Below are 14,825 nucleotides of genomic sequence, written 5' to 3'. Positions count from 1 at the left end.
GGATTGGACATGCAGAAGCTACCAACAAAACATTGTTAAGAATATTAAGCCGAATGGTATACGATCATCACAGGAGCTGGCCCAAACATCTACCGCTTGTACTCTGGGCGTATCGAATCTCCAGAAGAAGTTCCACAGGCGCGTCCCCTTATTCCCTGGTGTATGGAGAAGATGCGATACTACCAGCGGAAATCGCCATAACATCCGCGCGTGTGGCCATGGCTAGTCTCACTACTCCGGATGAGGTCAGTCGATTTGCACACTTGGACACCTTAAAAGAGCGACGAGCCAAGTCTGAGAGATTCGCGGATAAGTATAGAAAATGGACAATAAGGTACTATAACAAAAAGGTGAAAGAAAGAGTCTTCAGCGTGCATGATGTAGTGATGAAAATTGCACCGCACGTCCAACGTAATGAGAAATCAGGTAAGTTTGATGCTAACTGGCAAGGTCCTTACATGATAAGTGAGGCAGCAGAAAGTGGATATTATTACCTAAAGCGGATGAACGGCTCCCGCATTAATACTCCTATCAATGGTACATGGCTCAAAACTTACTACGCTTGAATAACTTAATGTACGACGGATGGCTGAAAATAATAAATTATCTATTTTATATTCGAACTGAGTCATAATGAATCCTAGCATATACCGTGATTAAATACATCTAAATGCATCAATAGTCCAAGAAAGGGCTAGGCTTCGTGCATGGCTTTAGATTAAGTGCACCAATAGTCCAAGAAAAAGCTAGGCTCCATGCATGGCTTTAGATGAAGTGCATTAATAGTCCAAGAAAGGGCTAGGCTCCGTGCATGGCTTTAGATGAAATGCACCAATAGTTCAAGAAAGGGTTAGGCTCCGTGCATGGCTTTAGATGAAGTGCACCAATAGTCCAAGAAATGGCTAGGCTCCGTGCATGGCTTTAGATGAAGTGCACCAATAGTTCAAGAAAGGGCTAGGCTCCATGCATGGCTTTAGATGAAATGCACTAATAGTCCAAGAAAGGGCTAGGATCCGTGCATGGCTTTAGATGAAGTGCACCAATAGTCCAAGAAAGGGCTAGGCTCCGTGCATGGCTTCAGATGAAGTGCACCAATAGTCCAAGAAAGGGCTAGGCTCCGTGCATGGCTTTTAGATGAAGTGCACTAATAGTCCAAGAGAGGATAAAAAGCCCACATATAATTTGATGAGATGTGCGGACAAACGAATTAAAAGGACATGATAAAATAGACAGGACAATCAAACAGAATTCATTGATTAAGGTGACAAAACGACACGAAACTCAATAATAGCGGCATCCTTAAAAGAACTTCTACACGCCCAAGACAAGAAAAGCGTAAAAGAAGAATAACGCAGTAATATAGGTTAAAGGAACGACGAAAGAACTGAGTTCGCGCGCCTCATTCGGATACGAGCAATAGCCAGGATGTATTCCATACATTTCATCCGATCACGATCATCCACAAATTCCTCAAAAGCCTCATTGGCAGCCATCACATTTTCTATCGAGGGGTACACCCGGCTGGTACTTAGTCGGTCAGCATAAAGATCCATAGCTTGAAAATATTGAACTTGACTGATCCCAAACATCCCCTCACACTCTTGAACAAGTCGAGTATTACCAGTGACAATAGCCTGTAATAGTTTCACTTTTCATTGCCTAAGAGACAAACGTAATTCATTAACTGACTCTTCCATTAGAACTTGAACAAGAAAAATACCATAAACTTTTGTTTACAAAACTAAGTTATATACCAAAAAAAAAAAAAAATGGGGGATAACTTTCAAGTCGACTCAGCAGCAATTAGCATACGACAGTGAGCAATCTCTTGGTCCACATCTTGCATCATCAGAAGCGCCTCTTCACTCTGAGTGGTAGCTACAGCTAAAGCTACTCGTAGATCTCCAAGTAGTTGATCTACCTCGAACAAAATCCGATCAGATGCGTTACCTTGACGATCTATTTTGGAAGTCTCCTCTTGCTCCTCCAATGCTTTGCGAGCATGCCCTTGTACAACTAACCTATGAGTCCGTAAAGATCTCAATTCACTCTTTAACACCAACAATCGTGCCAGTTCAACTGGCTTATGCGAAGATGCATCAAGGCACGTATCATACATAAAGACAAAGCATAACCATGCATCCGGCGACTGGGAAAATGAGCAGCGGAAGTGTCATAATCCGCAATAACTTGCTCAATGTCTAACATGGTAAGTCTCTCGTACTAATTGATCAGCTGCATGCCGGGCGGAAGCAGCATCATCCAAAGCACTCTGAACTTCGAAAAAGATTGGTCCAGACGATTGAATTTCCCGATCTTTTAAAAATTCCTTATACCGCTTGTTAAACTGAGCGCGTGCCTATGCACGACCCGCCAGCCTCTTCTCTCTGATTAGTGCTATCTCATCTCTCACAAGCCGTAGGCGGTCTAGTTCAGAACCTCTCCTAAAAAGGGATATCAACGCCGGTACAGAAACTAGAACCAACGCATAACCATGTAAACGCTCAGCCATGAGGAACTTAGTAAAAATACAATAAGCAGAATTAGAGAATAAAACATCATACCAACAATAAGAGCTATTTATAGAAATTTGTACAACGATGCATTTATTACTACTTCTTAACTACTGTCATAATGATGTATTTTCAAAGTTGTTGTAGTAATAAATAGAGTTCGTTCAAGACTTGTGAAGGTTGTGCTTTTAGATTTAAATTTTAAAACTAAAAAAATAAAGAAAATTAAAATTGATTATATTAGAGAGACCGGGGTTCAGGATTTCACCATTCACCAAAATTCATGTAATTTAATGTTAATTTTTATCATGTAATTCTAGACAATATAACTCCAATCAAAAGAAATTGTGATTCTAATCATTGCCTAAATTAGATTTTCAAAACATCAATTGTTAATCGCAAGAATGAACTATCAAAAGCTCTAAACTAAGCATACTTCATCAAGAAAAAACACAACTAATTAATAAAAAATCATTACTCAATTTTCATTCGGTGCAAATAATCATAAAAAAATTGCATAAAAAATTCAAATAAATTTTACCACATAACTTTTGGAAGAATGGCTTCCTCCATCGCCCCGGAAGATTGGGTTTAGCTCATCATGTTGGAAACACACTCAAAATATGTATTCATGGCTCAAAAAGTGTTTACAAGAAGAGAAAATAGTGAAACAGGAAATCTGCAACAGCAAAGGAGCGTTGCAGACTGACTGTTTCAACTCTCAACTGTTAAGATGAAGATAACAGTTACAAATATGAAGATAAATGTTGCAGAGGAGGATGAAGAAACTGTTACAATGAATATAAATGTTGCAGAGGAGGATGATGCAACTGTTACAATGAAGATAAATGTGGCAAACTAGTTGAAGAAACTGTGACAAGCGTTTGAAGAAACCGTTACAACGGATGAAGAAACCGTCGCTGTTTCCCTGTTCTTCACGAGCAGCAGCAACAGAGTTCTGAAAACTCTTGATTCACGCTTCCTGAGCTCTCCTATCGACCCCAAACACTCCCCTATCCTTCTATGTGATACTAGGAACCTATTTATACATCATTGCGACATTGAATCTCCCAAAATCTCTTTATTTAATCCCATTATTTCTTTTATTCTCGAAAATATATTGTTTCCAAAAATCGTTTTCCTACGCGTCTGCAGATGTATTTATTTCCTTCTATACCTTCTTCACGCTCCAGAATACCGATCAACTCTTCCAAGCACGTGCAGTACACGTTTAAATTCCTCACAACTCATGCAAGCTCATGTTTTTCTTCCAACTCCCTGTTTGGATTAAACCAAGTTATCCAGCCAAATTTGATCGAAACAAACACCCATATTAGCTCCGTTAGGACATATCACAACTACCCATGAAGTTTCAGCGATTGAATCACACAAAAACTCCTCCAAACATTCGATCGAAATTCTTCCAGTGAAGTGAAATGTTTTCCCGCCAAAATTGGTTTTGAATTTGAGAAGAAGATGTCCTCCCCCTAATCCTGTACGGGTTTCCCTTTAGCACTTTTCTTATGGGGTGCAAATAGTAATTTTTGGGCGTAAATAGTATTTTTTTTTGGGTTTCTCCGGCACATTTTTGGGGTGCTTCCGGTGTATTTTTGGGGTGCCTTTAGTACTTTATCCTAGGGTGTAAAACACCACTTTTCGAGCCAATTTTGTTGCAAGAGCTTATTTCTCTATAAATACCTACAAAGACATAAAATAACAAAATAAATACAAAATCGAGCACTAACAATACATACAATTGAGACATGTTAGACACATAAATCCGTCTATCACATAACTACCCCTTAAAAAAAAAGAAAAAAAATAATCATGGTAATACATGTAATGCTGGTTGAACTTCGGATAAATCGGCCTCAATAGACCTCACGCTACGATCCGCCTCAACACAACGAAAATGGGTAAGCATGCGTTGCTCATGGCAATAACCATGATGCTCGAGAAGCGATAAGTCAGGAAGACCGCCCTCACCCTGAATCCTCTTCACAAGATGATCCGCAACAGATAGTTTCTCATGCCAACTTGCATTTTCAACTTCAAAATTATATCGAGCAAGGCACATTAAGCGGAGAAGATGACTTAGATACTTCATCTCAAGAACCAATCTAATGCGACTAGCCATAACTCAGGTAAATGGAAAAGAGAAGAAAATTTTAACAATGATTCAGTGATTAACTAAAACAAGCTCTCATATCTAAAGACTTAAAGGCCTAGATAAAAAAAACTCCCACGTTGAATGGTGATGAAACCCTCACTTCCCATTGGTCGAAATAGATCTTTTTTTAATTTTGTGAAACGAGCGTTTTGGTAAAGACACTTGGAAACATACTATTCACTTGGAATTTATGGAAGTTCAAATTCAATAAGGAAATCGTTAACCTAATACTAGGACTTCCATAAATATTGTAGAATCGGTGATCCTTGGCCAAATCAATATATATTTGGTACTAATCGATAACCATGATCCCCACTGCCAACTTCTCTAACGACAACAATCCTTAATCTTCCAGTGAAGGTGTTGGAAGTGGTACCACATGACTATACATAAATTTTCCGTGAGGAGCAATTTGTGTTGGAGTTGGGCCATGGCCATAGGTCGGTCGACTATGTTTGGTGATGGTACATGATGAGTTGATGCTATCGTGGTGGAAGCCTATGTAGTTGACGTAAAGAGTTTTTTGTTTACAAGTTTATGTTCGAAGAAACTGAAGTTACTCACAAATAGGCCTGTCAATGGAAGAATATTCGTCGGATATTTAGAAATCCGATATCCGATAGGTTAAGCACTACCGGATATTCGATATACGATAATATCCTATAGGATATCAAAATCAGATATCGATCCCGATAGGCTAAGCTGTCGGATATCCGATAAATATACGGTTATAACAAAAAAGATTAAAAACCCTTGTAAAATGTTTTCATAATTGACATTTATCGGATATTTATCCGACAATATCCGATACTAGACTCAAGATTAAGATAAATACAAATAAGTTCCTATACTATCGGATATCGGATATTAACATTTCGGATGGGGTCTAATCCGTTTCCGATATGTTAAGGAAGAAATATCCGATCCGATATCCGATAAAACAGATAAATCGTATAGGATATTGAATACTCGGAAACGGATACCGGATATCGGACAAATATTGACATGCCTACTTACAAATTTATAATCGTCATGTTGTAGATTTTTTTGCGTCGCCTTTTTTGGTCTTTTATACTCTGCTAAAATTATTTTTTTATTATTAATTCCTCCATGAGCTAATTCACGTCTTCCTTCTTTGTTTTTCGTTGCATAAGTTGACAAAAAAATTTATTCTGATGATCGTTTATGCAAATTTTATAAGAATATATAATACCGGTTGACACTGATATACATGGGATAATACATGGATATCCAAAGACTTAAAAGACGAGACATGAAAGGGATACTAAATGGGTATGCGAAGACTTAAAGGGCCTAGACAAATAGAGCTCCCATGTTAAATGGCATGGATATCTTCTATTTTTATAGGCGGAAATAGATTTTTTTGAATTTTGTGAAACAAGAATTTTGATGAGGACATTTAGCAACTTATGAATGTTTCAAAAATTATAAACTTAAAAAGGAACACGTTACATACTGTGTTTGGAATTTTATGGAAGTTCAAATTCAATCCGGGAATCGAGTACCTACCATATTAAGACACATATTAAGACTCTCTTTTATATATAAAGGGGAAAAAAACCTACATAATTCACACATATTTTCTGTAATAAAATAAATAAATAAATAAAATACGTATGAATTTCGTATCTTTTATATACCTATTTATGCATTCACCCTGCAACACCATATCGAAAATGCATAGTCACGGGGCGAGGCGAAGCCTCGCGCTCACCAAATTATTAATGCATTATCACGGGGCGGGGCGAAGACCCTCACTCACCAAATTGGATGAATAAATAAATACCGGTGCGTATAAAATAAAAAACATATTCACCCTCAACACCAAATAAAAAATTCATCCTAGCAGGGAGAGTCGAATCCCAACGCACACCAAATCAAAATGCATCACCACGGGGCGGGCCGAAGCCCCGCACAAACCAATTCAAAAACCCAACGCCACGGGGAGGGGCGAAGCCACGCGCATACCAAGTTAGAATAAAAAATTCCCGGTGCGTAGCACGGGCACAAATCTAGTATATATAATCCAAATAACACGATAATCAAGATAATATTTATTACAAAAAAAAGATGATGAACATAAAGACTCCTTAAAATAACGAAGAAGAGCCGGCTATAAGAGAACGGCAGTAGGAAATGTCCTCGTCTAAGTCTTGCATCATCAACTGAGCTTCCCCATACTTAATAATAGAGTCAGTAAAAGCGTTACGCATTTCCTCCAACACTTGATGAACTTCGCGCATGACTTCACTAGAAGCACAAGCTTGTCGAGCTATGCCTAATGTTTCCGTATGCTCATCATAAGCCTTCCGTGCTTTATCCAAAACCATCAGGCGATTGGTCCGCAACATACCAACTTCATCTTTCAAAATGAGTAAACGAGCTAATTTCGCCCCCATATCAGTAGGATGGATAAGAGAAGATACAACACAAAAGGTTAAAGTACATCCGGGAAGGCTCGGGCCCGCCTGCTGAGAAACAAAATCATGACATTCGGCTATTGCCTTCTCAATATCCGTCGTCATTATTAGCACTCCATGGTATAAACACTCAGCTTTATTTCGAGCGGCTATGGCATTATCCAAGGCGCGCTGAATGGATATAGTGACACGGTCGGACATTTGTGCACCTCGAGCCATTGAATAAGTCTCATGTTGCTCGTAAAATCGCGCACGCATAGACGTTCTGCTTACCATCCTAACTTTCCTAAGTATCTCCACTTCAGCTTTTACCAATATCAAACGCCCATTGACTTCCTCAGCAGCATCACGAGCGGCTTTCAACTCCTGGGTAGTACGGACCACATCCGCCATAAGCTGATCATAAGTTTCCTTCTTCGCATTTGCGAAGTCGAGCAGTTGCTGGTACTCCCGTTCCAACTCTTCAATTTCACGAGGTAGGGTGATCCGCGCACTATGACTAGCCTTTGCTGAGTCCAACAATTCCTTGAGCCATTTGATGGGGAAGCGAAGAGCCATCAGGGTCTGAATGTTAGTGTCCCACTTCCTCAAAACAGCCGGATCAATTGGACTTTCCTCCGCCAAAGAAAGCCCTTCCGCTATGTCGAGTAAGTCCTCGGTATCCACGATCAAAGAATTGACAGGCATTTCTTCATGAATTCACATATGACCAAACTTCTCCACTATGCGACGATAGGTTGCTGCTTTAGCAGAAAGCACCCAAAATCCGTGTACTAGAATGTAACGGTTATCCACACCAGCTTCCTCCGAAGACACGATACGCGGGTATTGAAATTAGGGATCCTCCGGAATAGCCATCAGTTCAGCATCCGCGTTCACGCCCTGAGAAACTTTGGGAGTTGATTTCTGACGCTTTCCATTGGCGCTGCCAGATTCATTTCCTTTAATAGATTGATTCGAATCACTTCTCTTCCCTTGAGCGCCGTCGCGTTTTCCCATATTCTAAAAAAAAGAAGAGAGAGAAGAAGGATATTAATAAAAACAATTATAGGCAAGATAACTTGGCACAATACGAGAAATTGAAAATACACACATACCGGATCGGAAGGAGGAGGGAAATTAACAGGAGAATGAACTGATTGACGAGAAGAAGAAGACAAACTTGACACATCCAGTTCTGAATGACCTAAGGGGCAAGAGAAGTCGAAAGCAGAGAGAAAAATAAAATACTCACTCAAAATGAGGGAAGTGGAGATACATATGTAGGTGTCCAAATGCATTAAATAAGTTTCAACGGAAACATTTTAACCAGCACGTGTCGATATGTCAAAGCAATATAATCATGAACACATCACACTCACGGGATTTACGAGGGGACGAACTCTGACCCTGGGCACCGCTTTTAAGACCACTACCCTCTTGAGAATAATCATTGATAGAACGATCCGATTCCGACTCGTCCCCATAACCTAACATATGGGAGGGAGTGTGAAGGGGATGATTGGGATCTTTAATCGTTCGAACAATTAAAGGAAGAGTAGAGTGAAGAGTCATACGGGGAGAAAGTATTTCAGGACCGCTCTGGATAACTGCTCGACCAAGTTGACGCTCCACACGTTCAATAAAAGTACTGGCGGATGATGACCCCACTTTTGGAGCCTGCAGATAAAATGAAGGAGAAACATTAGCAGTCCGGGAAGAAGGCAATCGCGGATTGGGTAATATACCAGCATCTCGTCTCATCTTTTTAGAAAGTCAATCGTCCCTCTATTCCTCAATAGGCAGGTTAATATATTCTTCAAACATAAGACCTCTAGGTTTGCAGCCAATAAGCGGAGAATTTTATAAATGTGTGGCAAACCAAAATAACTAAGCAAGTGACTTGATAAAAAAAATAATAACACAGAAGAGTAAGGGAATACCTTAGCAGGAAGAGTAGACGCAGCCAAAGGAATTTGCAAAGGCTTCATAGGAGGAACACGCCTCATTTTCTTGGAATTGGATGGAGGAAGAGAGCTACCTTTCCCATCCCCTTGAGAAAGCTTGTCACCAGGAAGGGGGTCCCAACTGGTTGAACAAGACAGGATACCCTTGTTGCTAGAAGATATTTTATACTTCTTAGTAACCTCAGTATTCAATTTCACACGACCTGAGGCATGCAACTCCTTGAAATCCTTCTCGTTCAAAGGGCGTGGATCATAGGGCTCCTTGATGAGTAGGTTAAACACATTTCAACTAACACTATTAAGGTACCCAATCCATTCCCTGGTAACATGAACTTGGCGGTGGGGGTTAAGGATAACTAAGATCAAATAAGGACTGGCGGTCGCTTATTCGAAGCCCACTTTTGAAAACGAAGCGATCAAATCTTTTCCGGACCTCTTTGTCCTCGTCAATTGAAGAAAGAAGGAAAACATCAAAAGGAACTCCCTGATCAAAGCCTAATTGCCGCGCGACACGAACAGTGTTGTACGACTCTGAAGAAAATTTCCCACCATAAAAGCCAGGAAGACGCCCAGGTAAAACAGAGACGAGAATATAAAATTCATCCGTTGAAGGCATCTCTGCTGAAGAAATCCTTCGTGGGGTTTAGCTAACAAAATTGTAGTGGAGAGAACCAGTACGACCATCCTGATATGTGAAGGGATTAAATTCCATACCCTTGTCCATAAAGTCCTTAAGCTTCTCCTTAGGATGATGACCTTTCTTGTGATAAAGAGCCATCCGGGGATGACACTCTGGTTTTGTCACCAAAGTTTGGAACCATCTTTTCGAACGACTTCTACTTGCCGAGAAATGGACAAGGGATTCAAATTAGAAGGCCTATACTTAGGGAAGCGCTCCCAAGTCCATGCCTGAATGAAGTTGGAAGGAACGAAAGTTTCAATCGTGTGGGATCCATCCACATGACAAATTTTGTGAACCATCAAGTCTAGATGATGATACAAACCACCCAGAAACATAGGGGCAAGTGGGAAAGACACACCACGAGATATTAATACCGCCATAGGGATCAGCTCGTTTTTGATAGTATCCCGGGGACTGTTTTCAAAGACATCATGAAAAAGCCAAAAGAGTAGAAATGCAGCCAGTTCCGCCATATCCGTCTCCCCTTCTCGAGGAGGAACACCCTTGCCAGGACCAGACTGCAAAGGAGCCCAGTATTTGATCCAACATGAAAAAGAAGCTCGACGCTGCCCGGACTTCTGCTTTTGACCGCCTTTCACCTCCTTTACATCATCAGCCCCTTCAACAGGAGAAGGCTTTTGCCGAGCGGCTTTCATGGAAGATTCCATGAGTTTCGACGAAGATGAAACGTGTGTAGGGGAATCATGCGGGTTTGAAGCGGTCACTTTGTTTTTCCCTTTATCCGCCGGGGTGCTTACTCCATCCACAGTTTCAGCTTTGAGCTCGTCAGGCAATTGAAAAGACATGGACTTCGTCTTAGCCTTGAGTAAGCGGTCCCGAAGCTTCTTGTCCTCTTCATTCAAAGATTTATAAAGACAACAACTATCATAGACTACGGAACCATGAACAGGCAAACCGGTAAGCGCCACTACATCCTCTAGGACCGGGGTCGCTTCACCCCAGGAAAACAAAAATGTATGAGGATTGATTCCCCAGCGCGCGCACAATAGATTTATGCTGTCATAATCCCGCCGGACATCCCTAAACTTGGAAGACTCCAAATCCACCTCTATACCCAGAGAATGAATGGTAACCGCGTTATTTGGATTCGAGAGGATGTGGTCAATCCATGGATCCCAAGAGTCATGTGATTCATCGGACGAACGATGGTCAATCATAGGAAAAGTGTAATCTCCCCTATGGACTTCCAAGCGAGGAGAATCTTTGATGAGTGCTAAAAAGTGCATATTTCTATATATTTTTCTTGGCATTTAACTCATCTTTTGTGCATTAATTCTATATTTTATCCCATATTCTGTATTTTCATTGTTTTCAAGAATAAATATTTTTCTTACTTAATTTTGCATTTTTAGGTAATAAATAAAGTATGGATGACTTGCGGAGCGGAAAAGAGCTGAAGAGTGGTGAAAAGCCGGAAGAAATTACGCAAGGAAGCCGCGAAGAACGTTGTGCACAAAACCAAGAGGCTAGGAATGGTCTTGAAGAAGAAGAATTGTCCTTAAAGAAGATATGGGCTTGTCATACCCAAGGCCCAAAACCCTTACTCAAACACATTTCCACTATCCAAGCCCGTCTCGGATTTCAGCCGTCAGATCGAAGCATTTCAGCATCCTACGGTCGCTCCATCATCGCACATCAAACTCCGAAGCCCCCGCTTTACATCGCAACGCCCATCTCCATCTTGGGTCGTCCGTTTTGCTACATCCCTTCATCCGACGGTCGCTCCACGCTTACCTCCGTATCGCCGTTGGATCCACCTACCATCTCATCATCCTACCGCTGAGCTTCGCAAATCATCAAAATGGATGCGCCCGCTCAACACCTAAGCATCAAACCCATCGACCCAAAACAAACACCCACTCTCTTCTTACCCAAATAAACTTCCCCCAAATTTCTCCTCTTCCCCCGACCATGGCAGACACTGCCATGTCTGCTCCGCCGTCTCCATCTCCACCACGACCACAAGGAAACCACCACCATCGCCTACCTCTTCCCTAGTCGTGTATGTCTTGTTCTTAGCATTGATTTTTGATGCTACCAAGAAGACAAACATAACCAGGGATTCACCACAGTGAAGAGAAGACAAAATTTGGGAGAAATTCGAGTAGAGGATTAGCAGAGGAGGAGAAGTACAAGCATGGGTCGAGTCTATTTGCATCAGAGGGTGAGTTAATTTTATTTATCGAAACCCTAATCCTGCTGATTTGGGGATTTTCAATTTAGGGTTTGTAGAAATTTAGGGTTTTGTAAAAAACTATAAATTGATGTTATGGGTGTTGTAGAAATCATCTCTGGGCTAGCCAGTGAACAATATTTGCAATCAATTTTCATTTTCCAAATTCCATTTTAGCTACAGTTGATTGTGTGCAACATGTGTTCATGTTGTATCTTAATTTAGCTTATTTGATGAATACTGTTGTTATACTCATGTCTAGCATGAGCTAATTCACTGCAGCTAAGGCTCAGTTGAATCCTTATGCACTGTCAAATGACAAGTTGCTAGGATAGTTAACTCCTTTCCCTGTTTTGCTTGAGCATTGGGAAGAGATTAATGCTCATAGTGCCTGTGATTGATTGTTCTGTCAAAAGACAGTCAATGCTAGGGGCAAACTAGTGAGCAAATTAGTTTTCCTCCCATTCTAGATGTATGCATAGGATTTTCAACTCAACCTAGAAATATGTTGTTTGATTAGGACACAAGGTGGATCCTAAGCCTTGGCTTAACCACAAATCCTTTGCAATCACTTATAATTTCAGTTCTATTTTGTTCCCTGCTAAATTTACCTTCCTTCACTGTTTTTCTTGCATTTTGAAGTTGTTGTGCACTGAAATCAGTGCACAAACTCCCCCTTCCCTTGGCTTACAGCCTTGGTTCCCTGCTATTGTTATTTTATATCCTCTGCCATTTAATCTTTGCTGTGCTGCCATCTTGTGTTAACTGCTTTGCTTTGTTAACTGTTTTAGTTCCTTGCATCTGCCACATTACCTTGCTTTGCTCACTGACATAGTGCTTTGCACCCATTGATAGCTTAGGAAAATTTCTTGTATGCTTCCACTCCCTGTGGACTAACCCCTACTCATCCCTATACTATAAAGCTTGGCCTTGTATACTTGCAAGTTTTGTGTGCAACCCCATTTTCACACCAAGTTTTTGGCGCCGCTGCCGGGGAGCTGGCTGCCATATTTTTGAAGTTTTCATTGCTGTTCTGTGGCCTTGTTGTGCTTGAAGCTGTCTCCTTGTTGTGGCCTTGCTGTGCTTGAAGCTGTTGTGGCCTTGCTGTGCTTGAAGCTGTCTCCTGAGATCATTGCACTCTTGTTCACTTGCAGGTGCCACTGAGTTGCTGCTGCCGCTGCTGTTGCTGGAGCTGGTGAACCAAGCCTGCTGCTGCCAAGCCAAAGCAACTGGGTTTAGCCAACTGAAGCTGCTGGGCTCTGCCTTCTACTGGTGGGCTTGTACTTCTCTGAACTGGGCTTCACCAACTTCAACTGAACTGGGCTTGCCAAGTGCTGCTGGGCTCTGCCTTCTTTTGTTGCTGGGCTCGTGGTCTTCTGTGAGCTGGGCTTCGTTGCTGTTGCTGCTGGGCTCTGTTCGACCTGTTGTTGCTGGGCTTGAGCGCGAAGCTGCTTAGGACGATCCTAAAGCCCAACTGGGCTGTGCAACTAAAAGGGGACCAAAAGCCTATTTTTGGGCTTCCCTCCAAAAATCAAGTAAGCCTAACCCATGAGTTAACCCACTTGGGCCTCATTTAAATTCAAATTCGGGCTTGTAATAATTAATTTAATTATTTAGTTGGGATTGTAATAATTTTTATTTTTCCTTTATTTTCTTTTTCTTTCTCTTTTTCTTTGGGACTGTAATTATTTTTTGTCTTTATTTTTCTTTTATTTTTTCTTTTTCTTTTTCATTTTCTTTTATGGGCTTGTCTTAATTTATTATTATTGTTTTTATTTTCTTTTATGGGTTGTGCTAATTTATGCTAGGTTTAGTTCAAAAAATTTTCCAAAGCCCAATTTTAAACCAAAAAAAAACCAAAATCCCTTGTTAGTCCAACACCCATTCAAAACCAAATCTTCGTAACCCTTGTGGGCCAAATTGTTTCCGATTGCTCTGTCTGACCAACATGTTAGTTGAGGTACCTACAAGGACATGATTGTGACCTATAGAGACCAACAAACAGACTTGTTAGAATTAATCAAGAAGAACCTATCGAAATTCTGAGTTCTGAGGTAGACAGCCCAGATCAAACCGAAACAATGGGAGAACCCCGTACCCTCAAGGATTATATGTACCCAACTAGAGCCAGTCAACCTTCTTGTATTGTGCTACCCGAGGATAATGGCCATTATGAGCTGAAATCGAGCACAATACAGATGCTTCCTATTTTTAGAGGTGTTGAGAATGAAAACCCGTACCACCACGTGAGAGAATTCGAGGAAATTTGTGGAACTCTGCGTTTCACTCAAATGTCCGAAGAAACCCTAAAGTTAAGGCTCTTTCCTTTCTCCCTGAAAGATAAGGCAAAGGCCTGGCTTTATGCTTTACAGCCTCAATCCATCATGAAATTTGTGGAACTCTGCGTTTCGTCTGTATGTGCCGCTTGTAACGATCCCAACCATCAATTCCAAAATTGCCCCGATTTGCTTGCAGTCCAGGAATCTATGCTTGAACAGGCACATACCATGTTTCAAAAACAAGAGCATAACCCCTATTCACAGACCTACAATCCAGGATGGAGAAACCACCCTAACTTTTCATGGTCCAAAGGACCCACTCAGGGAGGACCATCTCAACCCAATCAGAGTTATCAAAACAATCAGGGATCTCAGAACAATCAAGGTTATCAATATCCTAGGAACCCTCAACAACAATCAAACTCTCAACAACAATCATATCCTCAACACAATACCGACAAGAGATTACCCTAGAGGAGATGGTCCAGAGTCTGGTGCAAGGTCAGAAAATCTTGATCAAAAGATGGGTCAACTGTGATTCCATGAGCGAGAGAGAAAAGGGTAACTTCCTAGCCAACCCCAACAAAATCCAAAGAGGAT

This window comes from Papaver somniferum, chromosome 11 (assembly GCF_003573695.1).
Source record: "Papaver somniferum cultivar HN1 chromosome 11, ASM357369v1, whole genome shotgun sequence".
NCBI classification, from domain to species: Eukaryota; Viridiplantae; Streptophyta; class Magnoliopsida; order Ranunculales; family Papaveraceae; genus Papaver; species Papaver somniferum.
This window is presented reverse-complemented; position numbering follows the sequence as displayed.